This window comes from Elephantulus edwardii, unplaced genomic scaffold, assembly GCF_000299155.1.
Source record: "Elephantulus edwardii isolate Elephantulus edwardi_28Jun2011 unplaced genomic scaffold, EleEdw1.0 scaffold00003, whole genome shotgun sequence".
In the NCBI taxonomy this organism is placed as follows: Eukaryota; Metazoa; Chordata; class Mammalia; order Macroscelidea; family Macroscelididae; genus Elephantulus; species Elephantulus edwardii.
The window spans coordinates 37,151,101-37,167,717 of record NW_006399753.1 but is presented as its reverse complement, the minus strand read 5'-3'; the positions used below and the strand labels follow the sequence as shown (position 1 = coordinate 37,167,717).

Below are 16,617 nucleotides of genomic sequence, written 5' to 3'. Positions count from 1 at the left end.
CTGTGAGGAGGGGAGGTGAGGGCAGCCAGAAGTTTAACACTTGGAAACCTGAAGGGAAGGCCCCCTGATCCATAGAACTTCTTAAACTTAGGCGCACAGGCAGTGCCAGACATGGACTGGAGTTCCTTGCATCATTTCAATAAAACATGGCTGTATTGATACAATCCTCTATACATTGAAATGAGGTTGTCACATGTTGTCATTAAGATCTCAGTAAAACAATGAAGACATTATTGGGCACCCCCCTTCAGGCAAAGGTATTAGGGGAATAAAACAATCTACACCACACGGGTCCTATTGAGATTAATGAAAAAATTATGCAAAAAAAATCTCAATTTCATTTTCCCCGTGACAGGGCTTTGCATACACACAGTCAGCCTTGCCCTGCACCTGATGATTTATTAAACTAATCTACAGTGATCACCACTGATGTTCTCAACTCAATCTTGTCCCAGCTCATTTTCTAAGTAATTGTTTCTCATTAGTTCTGATAATGTTTTAATAGTGTTACCCATAATTTAGCCCCCAAGAATTAATAACAGGGGTGATATGGAAAAGCTGCTTGTGATGAGCTACACAAAATATAAACAGGTATGGTTTTTAATTAATCAGATTAGCTGCAAGGTCTTCGTGTAGTACATTAGGAGCTCGCAGTTGCTGAGGGAGAGCTCATTTCCTCATGTTAGGCATTCCCATCACGCCAAATGGATATTCAGCCCCTCCAGTCCTCTGCTACCTTCCCACTTTCCCTGTAGTATCTTTGCCTATTGCTTTTGCTACTGGTATGATTTTGTTTCCCGGCAACTTCTTGTCTTATGAGTTTTAGTCTTCAAGGAACAGGTCATAAATGGGAGTTTCTGACATGAACTATAAACTCTTTTCCAGGACAGTGGTTTGTTTGGGCAGTAGAAACTTAGTCAATGTTTTTGCCTCCAAATTTCATCATTCTATCCTAACTGGGACTACTAGATTATGAGTCAAATGCTAAGTCAGACATTTGAGGAGGTCTGGACAACATGGCTGTTTGAACAAAGTACTGTTCTGGATGAAGGGCATGGTGACCATGCCAACATGGCCAGAGACCTGGGAGCCCACAGGCCTCCTGGTGAAAGGAGCAAGGAGACCTAGCTAGCTCCAGATGCTTAGCACACCCCCCCTCCTTTGTTATTATTGTTAGGTGCTAATGAGTAGGTTTAGACTCCCTGTGACTTTATATACAACAGAATGAAACACTGCCAAGTTCTTTCTACAGGGTTGCTTTTCCCAATGTTCCAACACCCTCAGCCCTACATCTGGGACTCTCAAATAGAGGAGGGCTTTCAGTGAGCTCCTGACTGGAGGTGGTTCAGGTGTGCTGGGTGCCATGGTTCCCTGTAACTAGGGTAGGAGCTGGAAGGTCTGCTTATCATCTTTTCACAGCCCAGTGGGGTTATCTATAGGAACACTGGAGGATGGGCGATACAGTTATAGAGGGTGCTGCCTGTACCGAATTGAGAATGTGCATAAATGAGAGGGAAGCCTTCCTTTTACCAAAGGAAGTTTCTTTGAACGAACAGTTCTCCAAACCAAAGACTTCTGTCTGTCTGTATATTCTGAGCAGAGGGTTCAGATGTAGTATGGCTGGCTACTCATGGTTCTGGATTACCCTTGCACTCACTGGACTCATGATTCCCAGAACCCCTGAGGCAATGGGGAGATGGACTGCTGTTCAGTAACCTCCACCTACTACCACTGTCCAAAGTCATGAAGTAGCTTTCCTAGAAGCCAGTGGCCTCCAGAGTTGAGATGACATCTTCCTCCTTATGACCTTCTGTGTGAAGATAGGATTAGCTTCTACCTTTTTGTCCAGGTTATTTTGGTACAGCACAGGGCAACCACAATGACGGGTGATAATGAGGAGGTGGACATGAAGAGCAGGCAAGAGGCTACTGCCCAAAGCAGGTCAGGCTCCTGGTCTTGCACACCTCAGTCCATTTTAAGAACTGACATTTTGGATGCTATGTGAATATTAGCAACAAGTCCATGAGAAATGAGTCTTCCTCTGCTTACTGATGGATTGGGGTGGGTAGGGGGATGTTACAATGGCTGTGTGTGACACTGATTTTGCTCTCTTTTGTAGGGACCTTTCATTTCTATGTAACCTTCAACTGTACTTACTTCTTAGGCTTCCTGTAGGAATTAAACAATTGGAGAAAAGTAGACTCCTTGTTGGGGCATCCAATAGGGGCCATATAGGAAAGAAACAAAAAGAGAGTAGGAGGAGGTAAAAAATAAAAATAAAAAACAACTGTTTTCTATTTACAAATTTAAATAAACAGAACAGCCTTCCCCGCGGTGTTTGTCTAAGAGTAGCAGCATTGCTGCTGTGTAGGTCATGAAAAGGTTGGTGCAGAGTTTAAAACTTCCCATTCTGTTAATTTCTTAAAGAACAGTCGTTCAGAGTCCCAACACAAAAGCTCATGATTTAATGAGGAACAGAAACAAAATCTCTGATTGTTGGTGTTTCAAACTTCATTGGCGTCCTCTGGCAAGCACAAGTTGATCCTTTGCGGCTTCAATACCCTTTAGCCTTCAATATAAGAGTACATGCTGAATAGGGAACAATGGCTGGTTGTTATGTTTATTTACCCTTACTACAAGCTGGGTTAACCTCTTCAAAACAGCTTTACTAAGCCCGTTAACCACACCACCCATATGACCTGTAGCTGCATCTCTAATGTGATGCAAATCTCGTAGGGGACCATATGCACTAGCTCTGCTGCATTGTGTCTTCTTAGATGTTACACAAGTTTATTGCTGACAGAGTCTTGTCCGGGCTATACATTTACAGGGGGGAATGGCCTCAGTGGCAAACAATTAAATGGGGAAAGAAAGGGGAAGAATGGATGGTCTGTGTTTCTGCACATTTAATTTTTAATTGCTGGTAAGTGTTGAACCAAATACACCCACAACAAGAGTTTTGGTATTCAACATTTAGCGTCTATGTATATGTACATTTCATCTTTGAGGTGTAGATGAAATGTAATCAGTGTTAAAGATTTCTTTTTAGGAGATATCTTTGTAAGCCAGTGTAATACATTTTCTATGCCATTTTTGCTGTTTTATCAGATGACTAGTGAAATAGTCATGACTCTCTTATTTCATTATTTCTTAGACCTAGCCTTTCATAAAATTATTTATGCTATCATCTGGATAAATGAACAATGTAGGTTCAGTTAAATTACATGAGAAGGGTGAAGCACGCTCTCTATTTATATGTATATGTGTGTGTGTGTGTGTGTGTGTGTGTGTGTATACACAGAAAGATCTTTTTCATGAAAAATCTAACTTCTTAAAGTCTCTGTTTCCCTACTGTTTTCTGTTTCTGTAAAGTCATATGTCTATATTTGTAACACATTAACTAAAAATAATAACTTGAAACTGAAAAGGAGAAAAACCATTTTTAGAGGAGTTAGCTGGCCAGTAAGATAACAACCATAACAAGAAAAATTGTGATTAACATGAACTGTAAGTAGAATAAGGTTCCAATCTGGCATACTAACAAGTTGCCTTGAGTATTATGGTTAGTCTTTAAGAAATCCACTGTATATGTTCAGCCCACCTGATGAGAGCTTCATTTAACAGATCATTTTTCCTTGATGGCTGTGGCAAGCGTAACAATGTTCTGGGCCTGCTTCAGTAATGGCATGTCGATCATACTCCCTTGGAAAGTAAAGGCTCCCTGGAAAACAGAATACAAACTTCCTGAAAGAATGCATGGAAATTATAGGCTTCCTTTCTGCAAACACTTGTCCAACAAGAACATTTTAGACGCCACCTGAATTATACTGACTTTCCTACCGAACTTTTGAGAAAGCCAAAGTAAATTGTGGAGGAAATATTTCTTTTTTTCCTCCTGAAGAGAAAAAAACCCCAAATAATCTTTCAACATTTAATGGAGAGAAAAAAAAGACATGAGGCTCTGAGAACTATGCTTATTTAACTATTAAAATCAAACAGAAAACTGTAAAAGGGAAATGTAAATACTTCCTTGTGTGACTTTTGGACACAGAACTTTAAAAAATAGTTGTAATATGCTCATGACAAGTGATTACTGTTTTAATAAATTGATCAGGTTAATAGCAAATGCTTTCTGCTTGATATACCAGAATATAATCCTTATACTTTACAGTAATAAGAATGTATGAAGTAGGATTAGTCTTTTCATACACGCAGAGAGAATTAAAATGACGAGGCAAGTAGAAACCTATTGTCTGTGTCATGTGATATATAGACTATTCTATATGAGTAAACTGAGGCTCTGGGTTGTTGTTGTTATGTGCTTTTGAGTAGCCTGCGACTCATAGGGACCCTATTATGTACAACAGTCCTAAACCCTGCTCTGTCCCATGCCAGTCTCAATGTCTCCGACACACCTACCCCCATTACTCCAGTTAATCAATCCACCTCATAGAGGGTCTTCCTCTCCTGCACTGTCCCTCCACCTTCCCAGGTGTGACGTCCTTCTTGCAACATGTCCAAAGTATGTCAGATGAAGCTTCACGATCCTTGCCTCCAAGGAGCAGCCTGGTTTAACCCTCTCCAGGTTGAACCTGTTTGTTTTCTTAGTATATTCAATACTCTTCTCCAGCACCACAGCTCTGGGTAGGTAAGTGAAATTCCAAAGTCATGTGACTAAGCTGGGTTACTACTTGAATCTCAAGAACTTTTTTTTTTCAAGAACTTTTTAAAGCATTCATTATACACTGTATAGTAATATATTAAGACAGTTTCTTAAGGGGGGGGGAACCATAAACAGACAAGAAGGCAGAAAATCCAGAATATGAAATAAATATCAGGTTATTTACGATCTTTTAATCACTTCTTTTTGCTGCTTACAACCATCTTGATTCTCTTCTGCTTGTTGGCAGAGATGCTAGTGACTGTGGGAAGCAACTAATCTTTTGAGATCTTTTTGGTGGATTGGATAATCATAGTTGTTGGTCTTTGTGAATACACTGCATTCCACTCCTTAGTTTTCTCAACTACATGTATTTTGTTCTCAACAGTTAGTGTCTCCTGATGCCCAATATGTGTTGGGTTTTCTGGAAACCATCTTCCATAATGGGGAATATAGGGAAATGATACAACTGAAATATTCACATGACACTTCCTTTGCTTGCCTTGGAGCCCTTACTGATGAAGACCAAATACTACCTATAGCTTTTAGTATAGATTATACCTCAACATAAAACAAAAATCCTTATAAGTTGACCAATAAACAACATCATTTGAGTTTTTTTTTATTATTTTGTGTACTGTCAAATCAGATCTGACTGGTACAGGAGGAGATTGTCCCTCCTTCCCCGGCAGAGCATCTGGCTGATTCAAACCGTGCGCCTCTGGGATTGCAGTGCAGCTTCTTGCCACTAGGCCACCAGAGCTCCCCAGGCCACCAGAGCTCCCCTCAACATCATGATAAATAGAGAAAAGATTGACATTATCAAGAATGTCTTTTTTTACTTGGCTCCATAATCAATGCTCACCAAAGCTGCAGTCAAAAATAAAATTATTGCATTGGGCAAATCTCCTTGGAAATGAAGATGCAATGACTTCATCTCACATATTTTAGGCAAGGACTAGTCAATGGAGAAGGACATTTTCACAGGTAAAATGAAAGCTAAGTGAGAAAAAAAGAAGACCCTTAATGAGGTAAACTGACATAGTGACTCTTAAAGAGTGGGCTCAAATATAGCAACTATTATGAGACTATTAGTTCTTTCACATAACAGACACTATGGATCAGAACCAGTTCTAACAAAAGCTTATGTAGGATAGAAAATTGGTGAGGTATAATTTTTTTCAGAATGTATCTTTGAGTTGAGATTTTTAATAAACAGTGCCTAAATTTCTTAGTCTTACAATGAGAAGTGTTAATTGACATGAACACTTGTGTGATCCAAAATCCTGTACTGTAAGCCACTCTATAGCCCTCTGATTTTTATGGCACAGGATAGGCCAAGGTTCAGATCAGTTGTTTAAAGGGTTGCTATGAATCACATTTGACTTGGTGGCACGTAACAAAAATAATGTAACCCCAGATTAATTTTTGCCTAATTTAATTCAGCTAGAGCTAATTGGTAATTTCTGTGACTATGATGAATTTTCACTGTTAATTTTTATTTCTATCTAAATATTTATTTTCTTTCTAGATATATCTATGTTGCTTTTTATTTTATGAATTTAGTTAGATCAGAGGATATTCTGTAGGTTAGCATTACATTTGGAATCAGGATACGGGACACATGCTGTTTTACAAGGCAATAGTCTAGGTTTCTTATTGTAGTGAATGAGGAAGACCAAAGACCTCCTAGTTATCTGCCCACCAAGTGGATTATGGCCCTCTAAAATAGCACATCTGTCCTGCTAAATCTTAAAAACGGGCTGGAGAGACAAAGTTAGCATCATGCATGATGCACATAAAAGAGCAGTGATGCACAGACTATCATAATGACAGTCCTGAATCTGTATCATCTTCTCCGTGACTGCTTTGGGTTCCTCATGCATATGACAAAAAGACATAGTTTCTGTTGGAGAGAGATAATGACAGGAGAGAGACAGGGAGATAACTTCTTAATATGATGCAGATTATGCTTGATTTCCTTTATTAAGCTTAATCTGGAAAAAACATTCAGCATTTTTGTTTCATACTTCCTTCACTTATACAATTTCAGACTTCAGTTTTCAGAATTAGGCTAATATGAATATCCTCATACTTTCACATATCAATCTAAAATATGCCTCATTTTTTAAAACATAGGGATTTACATGTGAAATGTAAAGTTTGCTAGGACTTGCAATAATGCAATTTGTCAGAAAGCTATTTGGATTTTGTAGCCAGGGTCTAGTGCATTTCCTCAAGAATGATTATAAATGGGTTTCAGTTTCATAGACCAATACTTTTTTTGAAACTGGTATACTATTTCAAAAAGTTAACTTTAAAGAACTTTGGGGTGTCTATGTAGGTTTGATGATTCAGACTTTTTGTTTCAAATGCCTTTAATAATTTATTTGTATTAGATAATTTAATAACCATAACTATAATAATAACAGCAGCTATATATATAGTTTCTAGTCCCAGGGGCCATACCTCACACTTTACATGCTTTCCCCGCCCCCTGGTATAATCCTCACAATCCTCACAAAAACATTATGAGGTAGATACTGTTATCTGTCCTATTTTATAACAGAGCAAACTAAAACCCAGAGAGACTGAAAAATCAATGAAAGTCTTTCCTGGAGCTACTAAGTATTGTGCTTGGATGAAACCTAGCTTCTTCTGATCTAAAATCTAAAATCCCAAAATCCTTATTTTTTTGAATTGTGATTTTAGTGAAAGTTTACAGAAAGGATCAGTAATTCATTGATACATCTTTTCCTCCCTTCCTCTCCACCAGGTGATTGAAAATGTTCATGTTCTCTGAATGTGTTCTGTGACGTCCTGAATCAGAATCATCCTGGGTCTAATTCTATATGATTTGATATAGATGATCTAGAGGTTGACTCATTTGATAATTGTAACTCACATTCATGTTTGAGAACCTCTGTGTTCTCCCTTTGAAAGAAAAGGTTAGGCCAACTTGATATATAAGTGAAGAGTTCCTCTTAAGGATATTTTATAAATAATGCCCTTTTTTATGGTATCTTCAAGATGTCTGATAACTTGATTTTTTTCAGATAATTCATCACTCATTCATTTTTCTATCAAGTATTTATGGGGAAAGACATTTGGTGGTCACAAAACAGATTAAGCTGACCCCTGCCCTCAGAGAGCCTAGAGTTTGCTGGAAAGGACAGGGAAGAAAAACAGCAAGAAGGAGACTACGATGACTAATTCAATAAAACTCCCAACTTATTGCTGTCAAGTCAGAACACACTCGACCTTCTATTGGGTTTCTGAGGCTAAAAAGTGTATGGGGAGAGACTGACTTTAACAGGGTTACTGGTGAACTAACAATGCAGCTCCCTACAACTACACTACCAGAGTTCCCTGTAAGGACCAGGGAACAGGAACATAAATCTGAGTGTCTTCAGTAGCTGTCTTTCTTATCCAATGGGTGTCATCTTTGCATTGTTCACACAGATAACCGTATTGTAGTTCTCATTTCTATTGAGTCAGAACCGACTCATAGCTGGCCCTTTATAGGGTTTTCAGAGACTGTAAAATGGCATAGGAGAAGATTATACATTTTTTCCCTTTGGAGTCACTGGTGGTTTCACACTGCCAGAGAGGTGCCACCTTTGGGTTAGGAGCACAACTCTTATGTGGCCTATGTACCAGAGTTCCCATATTGTATATCTATAATATGGTCCTCAGAATATAATGAGCTTTTAGTCAACAAATTCCTATTGAGTTATTTGTTATAATCATTTATCATTACTTTGATATATCTTGTACACACACACATTTCTGATTCCAGACTCCTGGAGAAGGCACTATCATGTGCTAGTTTAAGAAGGAGAATAATACCTGTTATGTTGTTGTGTTATTTTTCTAAAGCTTGGCTATTGGTTGATGATAACAGTGTGTTAGGTCCCTAGTATTCTTGGGGAGAATCTCTCTGGTGGCAAAAAGTGGTGAAAGTGATGTTGGTATTGATAATACAGTGTTTACAGATTGTTGTTAGGGTACCATCCAGTTGACCACAACTCACAGTGACCATGTCAACAGCAGACCTGAACCCAGCCCTATCTTACACCTTCCTCTCTTTTGCTGACCCTCCACTTTTCCAAGCATGATGCCCCTTTCCAAGGATTGGCCTCTCCTCTCACACTAATATACTTTTGCAGGTGTGGCCTTTAAACTAGTTGCTGTGGAGTCAGCGCTGCCTGTGTGACTAGAACTGTGATGCATAGTACTGTGAGTGGCTGATTTTTCAGAAGTAGATCTCTAGGTCTTTCACCTGAAATGCCTCTAGATGAACAGAACCTCTAACCTTTACGTTAGTAGCTCAGTGTATTAACTGTATGAACTCTGGCATAATTTTCTGGAACCACAAAATTAACTAATTCCTTCCATATCTAGTTTATTTTCAAATAACTTATTGGGCCCTTATTTGGGCATTCAGGTCATTCTCTCTGGCACATTCCAGATAGTGTTGCTTTGAGTTCTAAGATAGAGATTTTTCTGTTGACATTAATGGTAATATTTGAGCAAAGATCATAGTCTTCACAGTGAAATATTTTCCTATATTGCATTAAGTCTTTTACTCAAGGAGTATGTTTGTTCTAAAAACAGTTCCTAGTGAATCCCTAAAACTTTTATTAGTGTTTTGGCCATTATCAAGAAAACTTTCTCTTGGTATGTGAAGAATGTGATTCATTCTTTGGTGAGTATGCTCTATCTCATCAACAAATCAAATGGCCCTTGTTACTCCTCAACAAAGGGGAGAATGATGCTTACTACAGGAACATTCTGATAAGTATCCTTTTGTTGTTCTTTCCCTATTTTTCAGTCTGTAACACTTGGAGAATCCTTGGATAGGCTCTAGTAAAGTCTTATCTCAAAATCTGGTCATGATATCCCTTTCAAAGATACAACTCTGGTTCCTAGGCACTTTGGGACTTCTGAGGAGGTTCTCTGGTTCTTAAGCTAATAGGCACTGTGTCAGAATATTTATTGGTGAGTTAAACCTTCCCCCTGGATTCATACTGTTCTCTTCCTAAAACTTACCTAGTCAGATCATTTAATTGCTAAAAACTTGCTTTGGCTGTTTGGACTTACAGAATAAACTTCAGCCTCCTTATTTGGGATTCCAAAGCCCCCCATGATGAGACCAGATCCACTTCCTCTCCCAACCTGATCTTCTGACTGGGCACTAACTCCTCATTCTGTATTCAACAGTGGCCTCACATTCTAGGCTACTTTATACACTGGAACTTCACATACATGCTCTTTGTTCTGCTCGCAATGCTCCATTCTCATTGTCGCTGTCATGTTTGAGCCCATTGTTGTGGTTACTGTGCCAGTCCATCTTGTTGAGAGTCTTCCTTTCTCTAACTCTGTCTTTCACAGCATGATGTCTTTGTCCAAGGATTGGCCCCTCTTGACAACATCCCCAAAGTATATGAGACAAAATTGGTCTTCACCATCCTTGTGTCTTAAGGAGCACCCTGGTTACACTTTATCTCTCATCATGTTGCCTTTTGGTCCGATGAGATTTTCTTGGTGTTGAGTGGATATAATAACAGATGAGCCACAGAGAGAAAGAATCCTCAAAATAGGAGTAAATTGTCTAGGGAAGGGCTTCCTGGAACAGGTATTTTTTTAAGATCATGTCAAGAGAGCATGGTAGCTGGGAGGGGTGCAAAAAAAAGATCATGTGTACAGTTTGCTTTCCCTGTTCTGTAGTAGTTACCATGTGCAGTGTGTCTGGTTACCATGACTCAATTCACCAAGCTGGGGGAGGGTGGCAGCGGGTAAGACCAAAGGTACTGGATCTATTTATATTTCTTTCTGTGCAGAGTAAGTTACTTCAGGGGCTGTGGAAATGGAGCGTAAGTGAAAGCTGGAAGAAACAGTGTTTTAAAATACTGGTTTTGCTATACTCATCTGCTTGGCTTTCCTTAAGATAGGCTCCATAAATACTTAGTTATTGCTTCACTGAGTTGACCTGACATCCACAGGAATACCCCTGGTTCCTGCTACATGCTTTAGTGAACTTGAGACTTTCTCCTTCCCACACCCCTGAGCTTGGCAAGGAGGGAAGGTGGCTACTTCTTTACTTTGTTCTGGGTATTTCTTTTTGTCAGAGGTCTTCTAGAGCTCCAATAATGGAAACATTATGACTTAGCTGTTGGGACACTCTCATCTTGCTTGGAGTGAGGTCATCATGGACATTGTACTCTGCCTCTGTGGCTCTTGGCTTTGCTGTGGGCAGTCTTCTCCTGTGTGATTTATAGACTCTGAAAACCTGCTGAAGGGTCAGCTATGATTCAGTTCCCACTTGGTAACAGTGAGTTGAGCAGTTGACTAGGGTCTCTGAGTTTCAGTCCACTCCAGGGCATTGGTGGGGAGGTGTTTGTTTTAATAATATTTTTGTACTAAAATTCCGTAATTTCATTTAGGAATTTGGCCATTTATTCCTTTTTTAAATTTACAGATGTTAGAATAGCCCCAGGAGCCCTGATAATGTAGTTAGCTCAAAAGCTAAATAGAAATTGTTGATTCAAACCCATCAGCCTATCTGTGGGAAAAAGATGATGTATGGGGAGCTCTGGTGGCCCAGTGGCAAGAAGCTGCACTGCAATCCCAGAGGAACACGGTTCGAATCCACCAGATGCTCTGCCGGAGAAGGAGGCGCAATATCCTCCTGTACCAGTCAGATCTGATTTGACGGTACATGCACACAAAATAATAAAATTTTTAAAAAAAAGATGATGTAGTCTGCTTCCATAGGGATTATAATCTTGGAAACCCTATTGGGGAGGTCTCCTCTGTTTTACAAGGTGAGCTAGAATTTATATGCAAGATTGTTGTTGTTATGTTCTAATCAAATTGGAACTGACTCAGTAGCTTAACTTTCAGTGGTTTTTCAGAGGTAGTAAACCATATGGGTTTACTAGGCCACTAGAACCCATAAAAAAAACCCCACAGAACGAACCCTCCCCCCATGTCTAGGTGAAATTTCTAAACATTCAACTCAAGTCCTTTAACACAGATAAAATTCACATGTGCTATCTGTTCTTCCCACCATCACTGAAATTGACCAATTATGCCCTTTGATGGAGAATCTCTTTATATGGTTTATAAGAATGTAAAAATTAGAATATTTGAAGGAGGGTAGTTTTATATCTGATTGAGAAGTGCAATATTGGTCCCAGAGGGAGTATATTAGACTGCTCGGAAAGAGGCCCTTCCTTCAGCCCCACAGTTAGCCTCAAGGTGGTCATGTGGTGGGGTGGGGCTGTTAGATTTGTCTTCCAAGTTCTGACAAGTGGAAAATCTTTTAAGGAGCTCCATCATTATCCTCTCCATCCTTTTCCTTATAGTTCTTCTGGCTTTAAGAATGGTAAAGTATGGAGCCATAGTGGAGGAAAGTGTGTATGGGCGTGTATATGTTTCTACTGCAGCTCCCGCTAGTCACTGATGGCCCCAAGAAGACATGTGATTATCTTCTCCAAGCAGCGCCTCTGTGACTTTCCATAAAATAGAAACAATAAAATGCTTAAGATGTGAACATTCAGAAGGGGCATTGAGTAGCCTGTGGCTGAAACTCAAGGTGCATAGAGAAACTCAGGTGCTCCTCAGGACTGCCTGTTTGAGGTGACTTGATACTAGGTTAGGAATATGTGCTTTGGGATCAATGACACTTGAATTTGAATACCTGCTTTGCTTTTTCCTGTGTGACCCACTGCAAGTTTCATTCTGTACCCCAGGTTCTTCATTTGTAAAATGGAAGATGACCTACTTTCTTGTTCTGTTGTGAAAACTAAGTAAAACTATATATGTTGAATTGATACATGTTCTATATATTCTCAAAACAACAATAAAGAGAAAATAAATTATATCAAGGAACTCTTGTATGTTAGTGGCCTGTCATATAATACACTTTCAGTAAATGGGAGAGTGAAGCTGTTACTGACACCATTACAGTTATCACTATCACAACCACTAGCACTACCAGTGTTTTAATTCTGATTACCATTACTACTGCTCTGATAACTATTACTGTGACTGCTTCTATTCTGTTACCTAGAAGTTATTTTATTCCACTTATTGCCAAAAAAATAATAAAATCCAGTGAGCAACAGCATTTGAATTATGACAAGATTTTATTATTTTATAGTAGCTTTAGGGAGCTCTAGTGGCTTAGTAGTAAGGAATTGTGCTGCTGACCCAGAAGTATGCAGTTAGAATACAGAAACTTATTCATGGGGGAAAGCTGGGCAGTCTCTTACTGAGTGATTTACTGCCTCTGAAAATCCACTGGAGGGTCAGCTCTGAGTTGGTTCTGACTCGACAGTACACAACATCAACTCAATAACCACTGTAATGGTATTGAGAGACACTAGCATTCTTGAAGATGCAATGAGCAGACTCATGCCTAAAGTTTCTAGTTCTTTGTAAAATTTTGTATAAGTTAAATTTCCCCTGGAAGAAAGGAAACTCAGAGGTCTTACATATATATGGCACAGTATAAGTATGAAAAATACATTGGAAAAAATTTAAGTAAACTTTGGAATATCAGCTGGAGGAGAATCTGATCAAATGTTGGGGATCTGAGATTGGGAGCATCACTTAGCCTGGAGGATATACTGAAAGAAAGGACAGACTTTTCAGCAGAAGGTGAACAGAAGAGAGGGGTCTAGCCAAGGCTAATGGCCAGAACCTTTGTGAAAAGGGGGTGAGGATTCTTTTTGGCTTAGGGATCTAAGTGGATATAAAATTATTTGGATGCATTACTATTTGGGTTTTTTTTTAAAAAAGGCATGAAATTGTTCTGCTTTAGCCCTAGATAGAAAATGGGAAAATTCATGTGTTATATTTTGATAAGGTTCCAGTGGAAAGATTATTTTGGGACTTTATCAATAGTTTTAAGAAGTCGGGGTGGGGGAAGAAGAAACATTAGAAAATCTGCAAGTTGGATTTGGCAGGATGAGGCAAGAAAGGATAGATAGGTAGCTGGAGCACTGGAGAAAACAGAAATGAATGTTTAAGTCACTTCTCTTAATATACAACCAGTATGGAGTTGTCTACTTTCTCAGGACATGGAGAGTTTCCCTGGACATTCTTACTTTACAAACAAGTAGAGAAGGGCTTCTGTTTGAACAAATCTCAAAATCTATAAAATGGGTACAGCAAGATTTATTTTAACAAAAATTCAGGCAAAATGATAAAAATATTTTATAAGAATATTTTAAATGTATTTTGTTAAGAAAATCTGGAAAAGTAAGTGTAGTATGCTATGTTGAAAACTATCTATTGTGGTGGTGATAATTGGATTTATAAACCTTCTTTAACCTAAAGGAGTTTCCACATATTTGCCAGCAATAATAAAATTTTGTGCTTATTTTTGCTCATTTTTAAATAATTTTTTAATTAATTTTAATGAAAATTTATAGAGACTTTGGATTTCCATTCATTCATTGTTGAACTTTTCTCCCTGCCTACCCCTCCCCCCTAATTTTTTCTCACTTTAAAAAAGAATTTTATTTGAGGGTGATTTGCACTGCATAAGATTGTCAGTATATAATTAATCTTTTAAAAATTATAGAATTCTGCAACTTTCAGATATAATTCTGCATCCTCAGATACTTTTAAAAGTCTTAGAAGATTTTTAGAAGTCTTGTTTTATTTTTTAAAAATTGAAAACAAATGAAATATGTAACAGGCCAAATGCTTAAATATTTCTGAGTACTTAAATTTTATGCCAAATTTAAATTGGTACTGTCTATGAGAAAAGCTTGAGCATGTTGGGGATTGAGAAGATGGTTCAAAATAGAGCAGAGATCCTTTCTGTTGTTCACAGAGTTGCTGTGAGTCATAGTTGACTCAATGGCACATAACAACAGAAAAGGAAAGAATAAATGTATTTTTATATCAGTTTGTTTGCAGTTAAGAAAGAATGCTAAACTTCTCTATTTTATACACATAGGCATGTATGTTTTTCCTCTTTGGAAGATAAAAATGGGCTAACATTAACTAGAAATCATTTTGAACTTTAAAAAACTTACTGAAATACTGGCAAGCTTTTCTAAAGACAACTAGTAAACATGAACTGATGGAAAATTTTGCTTTCATTTTTTCCTAAAAGAGACTAACTATTCACTATTATACATACTGTTAAAAGTACATCCAGATGGAGGGACCAAAAAAAGGGGGGGGGAGTACATCCAGTAATTTTTTTACCTGCTCCTGCCCAACATGTTATAGTGTTGGAATGTGTCAGTGTCAGGAATTTGAAAATCAGTTTATAAAATGGTATGCCTGTTGTTTACCTATTTCTATTAAAGATATTGCATGGAGATATGTGAGATAGTAGAAGTAACTCTTTGTTCTCTAGGGGAATGATGAGAAACTCTATTGTTTTTCCCAATTGAGGATCACTAATACAAAAAAAATGATAATTATATAAATGTGTGCATTATATTTTTAAATGAGAGAAAAAGTGCCTTTGCCTCATAATAAAAAAGAATTCTAAAACTCTTTCATAAAGTGTTGTGAGCTTATTTAAAGCAAAGAAGGAATAGTGGTAGAGTGTGTTGTGCAAGATATGGTGGGAAGGGATGATACAGTCATAGAGTAAAGGCAGAAAAAACAAAGAATTCATGGAAAGGAAAATACAAGACAAATAGGGAAGCCATACATAGAAACACACATTTAAAATCCAACATATTCGGTTCGAATCCACCAGATGCTCTGCCGGGGAAGGAGGGACAATCTCCTCCTGTACCTGTCAGATCTGATTTGATGGTACACTCACACAAAAATTTAAAAAAAAAAATCCAACATATTAAAAAAGAAAAAAATACCTATGTGAGGAGAAGTGAGAGGAGATAGGGAGAAAATTATAGAGGAAGAAGGAGAGAAGGAGGTGAGGAATACAAAAGATTTCATGGCCCTTGTTTGGATATTAAAGATAATGAATGCTATAGTGTTCATGCAACAACAGGCTTAACTGAGAAAATGACATGAATAGCCTTTGGTTGAGATGAAATTAAGCAGTGGGCAAAATATGGCCTTTCTATCACAGGTTCTTCAGTCTAGTTCTTGAAGTTTCCAATTAACTATAAGAAATTGAACTAATAACATGGGATGAAGTTTGTAGTAATCAGAGACAAGTAGAAGTTTTTCAATGGTTGGAGGGCGTAAGCATGAAGGATAGAGGAGGAGGAAATGGGGAATGACAACTGAGAGGGGTTGGGAGTCACACTTTCTGTTCTGTTCATCCTCATCATGCTCTACCCCCCAAAGTGTATGACTCAGAAAAAGGTATTCATCTGCACAGTCTGAAATCACATTTTTGTCACTCAATAAGGTTCTATCTAGTCTCAGAAAATAGCATGGATAGTCACTGTGACCAAAAAGAAACTACATTTATGCCATGCTCACATCTTTTTCCCAAATTGTGTGGTGAATGCTGATCCCAGCTCCACCACCACTTTGGCACTTGCTGGGTTTCAGGTGATTAAATTATAATAATCTGAAGAGACTTGACTACAAGATTTTTGTAATTTCACTCACCAAAAGGACTTTTTGAAATAAATATTTTAGAAAGCCCTGAAAAAATTTAAAACAGTAAAAATATTTTAATGAAAAAGTCTTTAATGATGTTATACAGTAAGAAGCAGTTTTAAAAATTATCACATTTAACCTATATACAGAAATTCCTGTCTCCTAATGCTAATCTAGTCATTTGCCACTGAAATGTATTTTTAAAATACTATACATGCACACAGAGAGTACCACAAACCTCCTTGCAACACTGTAACATGTTGGTACACAATAGACAACTAGTAAATACTGTTTAACTCACTGGCTTCCAAATTCCTGACAATGATAAAAAAATTCCTCATAACTAGAATATGTGTAGCACTAAAATTTTATTACTTTGCTTTAAATGTTTTTTTAAAATG

General features: G+C 38.0%; 1 pseudogene across 1 annotated transcript in view; it reads right to left on the bottom strand.

Annotated features, from left to right (window-relative positions):
* Positions 1 to 2,448: 2,448 nt before the first annotated feature.
* The window catches only part of LOC102855392, a 219,830-nt pseudogene continuing 205,661 nt past the window's right edge, over positions 2,449 to 16,617 (bottom strand). Inside the window, exons 8-9 of the transcript XR_438822.1 lie at positions 3,602 to 3,721; positions 2,449 to 2,569 (exon numbers count right to left, since the gene is read on the bottom strand). The product of XR_438822.1 is annotated as a heat shock protein HSP 90-alpha-like (transcript). The remainder of the gene's footprint in view (positions 2,570 to 3,601; positions 3,722 to 16,617) is intronic.